Raw genomic sequence first — 9694 nt, 5'->3', positions numbered from 1 at the left:
CTACACACTGCCCCCCCCTCCCCCTTCCCATTTGCTTGTTATCTTCCTTACACCACTTCCTGAGTGGAATGTTGAGGAAGGCTTGTCTCGCTCTGGCACGATGTTGACATCCCTGGCACAGCAAGATGCTGTCTGTGTGTGTGTGTGTGTGTGTGTGTGTGTGTGTGTGTGTGTGTGTGTGTGTGTGTGTGTGGTGAGATTCCTTAAGAGTGAGCTCATCGAAGGCTCAGCATGTTTTAAACTGAACTACCTAACTGAAGTGTAGCAAATGGACTGTGTGCTATTCATTGTGTAGTGGTGATGCTGATTTTCAGCTGTTACTGAGCCCCAAACCGACATTGGTTTAACATGATATCAGAATGAACCTATGAGAGAGCTATGAGAAAGAACTTCAAAAGTCTCTTTATGTTTTATGACCACGGGGTGTGTGTTTTAACTGTGGTTGGTAATGTTATACTTAATTTAGTTACATAATATCCACGTAAAATATTTCCTTCCGATTGGATGACAACTGAATGTTACAAATGCAACTAATGCAAACCTGTTTTACAGTTTTAACCTCAGACAAAGCTGTGACTAACCATAGCAACAGTACTTCTGCTTAATGCTGACTTGCGTGATACAATTTACAAGCTGCAACGATGGAAGTTGAATGTTCCGTACAATAGTTAAACATACAACTTAGAGGGCATTATCTGCAATGATCTTATATCTGCAATGTGATCTGGCAAAAATGCTTCATGTAATCAAATTTAAAATGTCAGTTGTTCATTTACTAAAATGGAAGAAGTCTGTACGTATAATGTTCATCCAGGCTGCTTTACACTTGGCGGGTGTATTACTGAGGACCCAAGAAAGTGCAGTGTTGAGTGTGAGCTCTTGAGACCTAAGGGCCACATTTATTAGTAGTGTAGCTACACAATGCGTAGTGTATTGAGAGTGGATCCCATTTAACTTTTCACATGAGGCATGCTGGGTACAGCTCGCTCTTCGTCGCTCGCTACAGTACATTCAAGAACAGATGAAGATAGAGACACGGGAGTTGTTATATTGTAATAAAGTCAAACATTTCAAGCATCAGCGATGTAACTTTTGGAATGAACACTTTTGCGGAAATAGCCTGCTCCCAAATAGCTAACCGGAAGTAAATGAAGCGTTGCTTACAGGGATGCAACTATGTAATGGTGGGTGTGTTGCTTAGGATCAGAGGAAGCGGTCGAATGTGAAGCTGTTTGGATGAGTGGTTCTCAAAGAAAGCTGCAAGCAGCAATACCGGAGTCCAAGCAATTTGCCCGTTCTGAACAGGCATGTTTTGAACGGCCCTGCACTATTTTACTGACTATGACTAGTGATGTGCGATACCACTTAATTCCTATTCGATCCGATACCAAGTAATACCCAGGCTGGTATTGCCGATACCGATACCAATACCAATACTTTTTACGTATTTTATTTGTAGTGTGATGTGACAACTAGTTTAAAGTAAAGTAAAATAGTAGGCTGTAGGCTTACCAATTCCAAATTATAGCTGCATAATGACAAGACAATAAACTACTCTCATATTATTTAATTATAAAGACAGATTATTATTATAATAAACAGGTTGAAAATTACACACAAATAAAAAATGTTTGACTCTTAACCTTGTCACAAAATATTCCATATCCACTTTTTGCTGTTCTTTACAACACATGTAAATCGGGCACCCTTGAAAACCGTTAACTCAAATTGTTTTCACAAAACATTCATGTTTACAAAAAAATAATTATTGTCAAATATGTATTTCACTGTCTTTCCACACACAGCATCACTGCTGTCTTTACAGCTAAAATACAGCCAGACATGACTCCTTTTGCGGTCAGCCATAGTCACTCTGCAGTCTGCAGTCTTCGTAGCGGGAAATTAAAGAAGGGCTGCTGCAGCGGCCGGCTCCATCACAGAACCACAGTGCACACACAACTGACCGGCGGAAGGAGAAGTAGTTCCTTCCCTTAACCGGATATAATTAGACTTTTCTGGTGACAACAAGTTACTTATGATAACATAAACACTCACTCCAAATTACTGAGTTTAAATATCGATCTTTTTATATGAGAATCGATACTAGAGCAGGAGACGTTGGGATCGTAAATATCGATACTTTAGTATCGATCCGCACATCACTAACTATAACTAACTTTTGCTTCTCTGTTTTAAATAAGATGTAATACAGTGTCTGCACCTCGGAATTCCTGACCCTATGTAACATCTAGCCTAAACGTGAAAGAGTACATGTCACACACCTACAGTAAATATACATTTCACTGATTGCTAATGAATCTTGAACACACTCAGCCTACAAGAATAGAAAATAGCTTTGCGTTGGTTTTGCATGAGCACAACAACACACTTGCAGATGTGCGGTAATAAAAAAAGATTGGACTCATCAGGAGAAAGAGTACTCTGTTGCGGTGTGCATCCTCCACTGTCATTTTTGAATATCAGGACGCCTTTCTGTTATTACTAATTTAGTCAATGGCTTACTTACAATCATATTAGAAAAGCTGTGATATTTCTTATTTGGCTTTTTTCAGTGCTATCAGTTTAATTTCAGGAGGTACCACTCATGTGATAAACTCATGTAATCACAACAGAAACTCATGTTCTTTGCCGAATGACGAGTAGTACTTGCTAACTGTTTATGCTCAAGGGGGCAGCAGGGTAGTCTTGTGTTGAAAGAGTCTGTCTTGTAACAAAAATGTCTAATGTTCAATCCCTACAATCACAAACAGTTCTGCCTGTGATTTCATAAGTAACACAGCTCTATAATCTGTCTGTTGGGATCAATTAAGTCCAAAGCTCCATGAGAAAACCTGAAAATATTTGATATTTTCCAAAAGTTTTAGAGTTTAAATTGCAGGAGAACCATTCACTTTTAGACAAAAACCTGGCTAACAAATAAATGCAGAATAGGTCTTCATTAATGTTACATGTCCAGTCTGTGGATACTTACAACAGATAAAAAGCTCAAAATGTACAGCGAAATATTTATAGAAAACACTCCCAGCAGTGGTTATCATTTGGTCTGAAATGCCTGAAATGTGGAGGAAAATCATCAATTTGCATGATAAATTCAGGTTGGACGGTCTTCTAAATGTATTAGAGGTCTCTGGATGTGAACCAGTGGGTTTGTTTCTCGTCTGCCCAGAAAATGACAGATTATGTTTCAACTCCCAGCTCCGCCTGATCCCATGAGGAGCCCAGATTTCTTTTCTAGCTCTCTCTTTTAATTTGAGGCAAGTGCAGACATTTGCTCTAAAAATAGCTGACACTCAAAATAAACTCTCTCACACACAATTTAAAGTAGAATGTCAATGTCCATGTGCAACCTGTCTACTGGAGTTCATTTTCATTATGACAAAGGCATAAAGAATGTATTCTATAAAAGGAGCTGAGTGTTTGAGTTTGCTGCCATTTGACATCTGCTCCTTAGAATGCGCTGATCCTTTTGAATCATGACTCACCAACTGTTATCTTAGAAGTGGATAGATAATGTGCTTATGATGGGTGTTTATGTAGATGCATGATAAAATGCAAGTATAGCTTTTCATTGTGTCACGTTGCCATTTTTGGAAAAAATGTAATTTGGCTCATGCACTTTTATTCCACTATTAACAAAGTTTTGAAGAAAATCTGAGGAGATTGTCTCAATAAAAGCTGAACGATTGGCTTCTGGTTTGGATGCGCACAAACTCACACATGTAAACGTGCACTATCGCTTGCATGTACAAATTGCAGCAAGGTGCTACTCATGTCAGGACAAATAGCTGCATCTAATCAGCTTGGCAGTCTCCAGGCGTCAGCGACGTTACACAGTGGGGGGCTGGTGTTTTTTTGATCATGCAAAACAAAACATGCAAGAATTAAAGCTTTAGTGCGTAACTTTTTGATATTAATGAACGTCCGTTATATTCAAGCCATTGCCAAGTGAGTTGCTACAAAGCTAATTAAGACTATCAGCTCCACACAACCCTCTCTGTATTTCTCAGTATGGCTATGTTCAGAAGATTGTGTCGTCCGACGACTTTCGCCCGCAGAAACTCAAATGAAGATAATTAGCTCTTCTGAAGAGTCCGTCGTGTTTTTTTAATCCTCTGTATCTTCTTTGGCTACTAGCAACTGCGTGAAGGAGGGGTGGGGGCTGTGTGCGATCACGGAAGGCTTGCATCAAACACCGACAGTGTTGTCGTCATTATTTAGAATTCCTCATGGGGGGGCGACAGAAACTACACACTATAGCTTTAAATCCCCCTTTTAATACCATGGATGAGTGCCACTTGGCCAGCCATGCCAAAACACCTATTTATGCACTTCAATATTCAATGGAAAATAATCTCAAAATGAAATAGCCAAACGCGGTGTCAACATAAAACACGCTCGATGGTGTTTTTTGCCTCCAATGGCGCCTTCCAGGCAGCTAACCCTAACCTTAACCCTAAACATAACCATTGCCGCGCTGCCTGGGAGGAGATGTTGGGGGCAAAAAACACCAAAGACCATAAAACACAGCGCTTTCAAGCCAGAGAGCAGAGTTCACTTTTGTCACGGAGGAAAATAGCGAGGCTTGGACCCAAATGAGGATAGAAGGAATTTATTAAAGGTAGGCAAAAACTTACTCGGAAAATTATCCACACGGCAAGAAAACCAGGAAGCAAGACAACTGGAGCAAGACACGGCACGAAAGTACATGACAGGAAACATACAGAGAAACTAACAAACCACAATCCAAGACAGCACGGAACAGAACAACGATCCGACAAGACATAAAGAAAACACAGAAACTAAATACACAGGATAACGAGGTAAAACAAGGGACAGATGACACAAGGGATAGGAACAGGTAAAACACATCAGGGCGGGGCAGACAATAACAAAGGCGGGAATACACAAGGCAGGATGTAAAAGAAGACAAGAGAAGAAAACAGAATACTACAATAAGAAACAGGAAACACTACACAGACACTCACAATCGTGACAACTTTGTGGCGAAAACAAAATACTTTCACCCAGGAAACGCTTGGGTGTTTCTCAGGAGATGTTTTAACTCAACCCACAATCTTTTTTGCCTTGCTGCCCACTACGGCATAAAGTTCGGCGAGATAGTCTTTTTCCTAAACTTAACTAGTTGTTTTGTTGCCTGTCATTGCTGCATGACGTTCACTTTTTCTGGCTAAACCCCACTACCTTGGCCCATGAAAGGACCATCATCTGGCGGTGCCTGTAGCCGGCTCACAGTCACCTATCGGCGGCTAAACTACTGCCGCTGGTAGCCGGCGTCCCGGAGCTCTGTAGCAGCTAAATACAACCAGCAACTGTTGCTCGGATTGTATCGTTCTATCGCACTATATACTGTTCACGTGACAGCGCTTTACTTAGTTTAAAATACTTTTAGGTATATAATATATGGTCAATTGGTGAAGTAGCATAGATCCCTTTAAGGGGGGGGTTACATTTTGTCCCCACTGGGGATAAAAAGTAATTCAGCAGAGGCAGAGGCATGTAGACCAGAAAGGGGGAAATCCCACACATCCACCCCCCGGCAAATCGCACCCTGGATGTATTATAAGAACTGGAAATGCAAGGTAATGTTATGTTCTAAACATGTATTCATTATTTATTGTTAAGCTTACTATGACAAAACTTTAGGAGATGTTATTGAGTGTGACTGGTTGAACACAGTAGTGCTGCTAGCTGGAGGCCTACTTGACAGTATATATTTAAATAACAAACCCACCAAGGTGCTAATAATAATTATATAAAGTAACTGATGGATGTTTGTCATTATTTTAAGCATTTCAGGTAGTGCTTCAACATATTTAAACATATTTTTTTTATGCATTTCCGGGAACTGCAATTATATACATATTCTGTTGAAGCATTAAACAATATCAGCCTGTTGTTGTGCTCTATGAAAAGGCTCTATGTAAATGACCCCACCCTGTCTGCCATACCCAAATATAGTTCCCTCCCTTCCTTGAGTTTGTCAGCACTTCTCTTCCGACTTGTCAGCACAGTTGTGCAAAATTGCCCATATCCTTAGGCAATGATTTCTCCACTTCTAAAGCTCAACCACTGTGTCATTCCTTCATTCAAAACCTATGAAACGTGCCGACACAACAAAGCGGCGTGCCACAGCTTCCAGCCTGGCTTTTGTGAGACAGAAACACAGGAAAAAAATATATACATTACTCTTACCTGACTATACCAGGAGTTACTGTCTGCCATGACCATTTACTGGTTTCAATGTTGATGATCTACAAGATGAAGCCTATTCTTAAGTTCCTCTGCTATCTGAATATTCCAGAAATATAACCAAATGCATACAGCATATTCCTAAAAAATATTTTTGATTTGAAGATTGGTAACTTACTAAAACAGACCACAAAGATTGAGCGGTTTACTGTGGAATGAGGTCAAGTCTGAAAACTCTTTGGGTAATTTAATTTAATTTGAAGAAAATATCAACTCTCGAAAGGGTGTGATCATCAAACCAGAACCTCTCATCAATAGGACATGCTTCAAAAGAGCCAGACATTTTTATTTACTTTGTGCTTATCATCACTGCATTATATAAGCCTGTTTCTGCCAAGAAAGGAAACAAAATGATGGGGTAACAATAGGTCAAATGTATTAAATAAGTCAAAATATTGACATAAATATCGCATCAATTTGACTTGGGACTCTTCTTCTGTCATTTTTAACATTTGAACACTTCTAGTTTTTCTTCCACACTTTGTGAGAGATGGATGTGTCATTTTGGAGCAACTCCTAGTCTGTCTTGTCCTTGCCTTTGTCTTTGTCATTTCCTTATCTCCAGCTTCTGCCTCCAGACACCTTGCACACCCCTGACCGGCTGCTCCTCCACAGCAATGGCTCCCTCTTCTCCCTCTCCTCCCCCTTATTCTCCTCCTGCGAGGAGTCACCGGGTTTGGCCTGTGAACTCTGGGCCAAGCCCATCCTCCCACCAGCGCTGCAGGTTGTGTTTCTAAACAGAGGAAATGTGTGGTCCGATATCTGCTGCTCTCTCTCTCTCTTTCTCTCTCTCTCTCTCTCTCTCTCTTACTGTACACTCCTTTTTTTCCCAAGAATGTTCCTTGTCTACATACACGAAACAATGAGACACGCCTTCAAACACAAAGGTTGGATGACAGCGAGGTGGAGCAGTGTGCAAAATAGTTTAACCCAGCTATGCTGTGTGTGAATTGTAGGCAATGTGGCCTGTGCATTGCAGGCAACTCTAAAGTTGTTACCGGGGCAACACAGTTGAAGCTTTAGCACAGCGACAGTAAGAAACACAAAACCTGCAGGGGCCGATGCATGAACTGAAACATTGAGCTCCTCCTGACTTTTTTTTTCTCTTAGATGAGAGAAATATTTAGTTGAAATTCAGATTCAAATATTTTGCAAATATCAAGTCTCAAGGCACAGTCACTTTACATCAGTGCAGAACTAGGGTGCATGAATGCAACTAGCATGCACGGTCCTTGATTAATACCATGCTGTACCAAAGAAAGTGTGCATGCGACCAAATCATGTGCTGGTGCAACCACCTGAGAAATTTGGTAGCACCAAAGTTCAAGTTAGTCTGGAGCCCTGCATTAGTCTATTCTGTTAAAATCTCCTATCAAGACATTGCAGGTTGACCTTTGCACTTCTCATGTCTTGTTGTGTAAATTCATGCTTTATCCCATTCTTTACTGACTCTCCAGTCACTCTCAGAAAGAGCACCAGCCTAAAGGTTAGATGCAAATTCAGTCCAAATGACAGCGGATTCTCTTTAAACATGGCGCCACGCTGCTCTGATCTGGTCTTCCCCTTGCCGTCTGTTGACGGAGAAGGCAAAACAAACAGCCGCACTTGGTCAGCGGGCTGAACTATGCATGCCAGATGAGGCCGTAATGAGGGAGCGAATTGAGTTTTCCTCCTCCAGAAAAGGAGTGTTTGTGGAAAAAGGTGGGAAGAAAAATGGGAGGGGGCGGGCGACCCCTAAAAATATCATCCAGGAGCTGTTTTGTCAAAACCTGCCTGAAAGTGCGTGAGTGAAGGGAACTGGAAAAGGCCGAGAGAAGAAAGTAACAGAGTGGGCAGTGTCTGGGCTTGGATGGTGTGGTTGAAGAGAGAGTGAGAGAAAAGTAGAGGGAGAAGGATAAGAGGGGAACTGAAAGTGAGCGAGTGAGAAATCAGGCATGATTACAGACTGTCAAACGGCAAGTCAGGACGATTTTAGTGAGGGAATTCCGTGGACTGGCGAGAGGAAGAGGGGGAGGGAGGGGCGAGGCAGCCCGTGACTCAGAGAAGGGATGTTTGTTTGACTGGCCCTGTGGTTGCTTCCCAACATGGCAACCGCCTGTTCGCAGCATAGCAACCACTCCTTCCACTTGTACGCCACTGGGAGATTCCTCAGCACAACGTATCATTTTGATTAAATGGGAACCAGATACTTTACCTTAGCATGAGCGTATCCAGGGCAACTGGCCGGGCCTCCCAGGCCATTCAAATGTACAACACGTAGAAGATCTACTCATCAACGATTATAACCAAAGTATAACCTGTAGAGTCACATTGCTATTTGTGTGAAGGAAAGTCAGAGTTAAAATAAATCCTGATGATAAAGTTTGTTTCTAAAGTTTCAAGGACCCTCATTCATTTTTACTTTTCCGAGACTTTTGTAATTTTTCCACACATCCACAAATTGTACAAAACCGGAAAGATATGTAAAAGACCAGATTATAGAACGAGCAGTTTAACATGCAAATCGTGTTCACATTACAGGGTTGTACATAGTGTCACAAACATTACATTTCTGGTCTTGTTTGATGTAATTTGGCAACTTAAATATAGCACATTTTGACACAACAACATATTTAAAGTGGCTGTATGTAACTTTAATTTTGTGTTGATTCTAACAGCTGCTTTTGACAAAAGCGGTAGTGTTTTTACCACACCTGCTGTTGTAAAGGTCTTTCTTTCTCTGTATTTTCCACTGTATATTACTGAGTTAGCATTACCAGGAGGTCATATAGTCGCAATGAATGTTTTGCTCAGACAGAAAATCATTCATTTAAAATAAAAGAACAAGTTACAGATGCATTGTTGCATTTCAAGTGTTGCATACGGTAACTTAGCCTACTTTGGATGTCTCGTGAGCTAAACCGGGTATCACTGTCACTGTGTCACCAGCCAAAGCATTAAGAGTTTGTTGTAGCAACCAACGTAGTAATAACTTAGATTAATATAGTGCATTTCATGAAACCCACGGACGCTTTACACATATAACATTACAGGGAGACAAGGGGAAAGAAAATAGTAAGCTAACACAAACACGGACTAAAAGGAAAACATCCGTGCTAAATGGAAGTGGGGCGTAATTTAATATTGGCTACTGACGTACAACCACATTGTGCATTGTTAAGTTACTTTATGAATAAAAATAGACATATTACATACCTGAGGGCCAATTCGGGGTGGGTTTTGAATAATTTACAATACGATAATTGTCTCCATCTGTTGATAGCTCGATCGAGTGTGACTCACGTTATCGTTGTGTTTCACTTTCTTTTTCCCTTTTATGTTTTAGTAGTTCGTTGTTTAATTTCCTTCTTTCCTGTGATTGTCCTGCGCCAGTATTAGCCATAACTAGTACAGACAACTTCTA

The sequence above is a fragment of the Sander lucioperca genome, chromosome 7 (genome assembly GCF_008315115.2).
Source record: "Sander lucioperca isolate FBNREF2018 chromosome 7, SLUC_FBN_1.2, whole genome shotgun sequence".
Lineage (NCBI taxonomy): Eukaryota > Metazoa > Chordata > Actinopteri > Perciformes > Percidae > Sander > Sander lucioperca.
The sequence above is the reverse complement of the archived record's forward strand: the minus strand, read 5'-3'. Positions refer to the sequence as shown.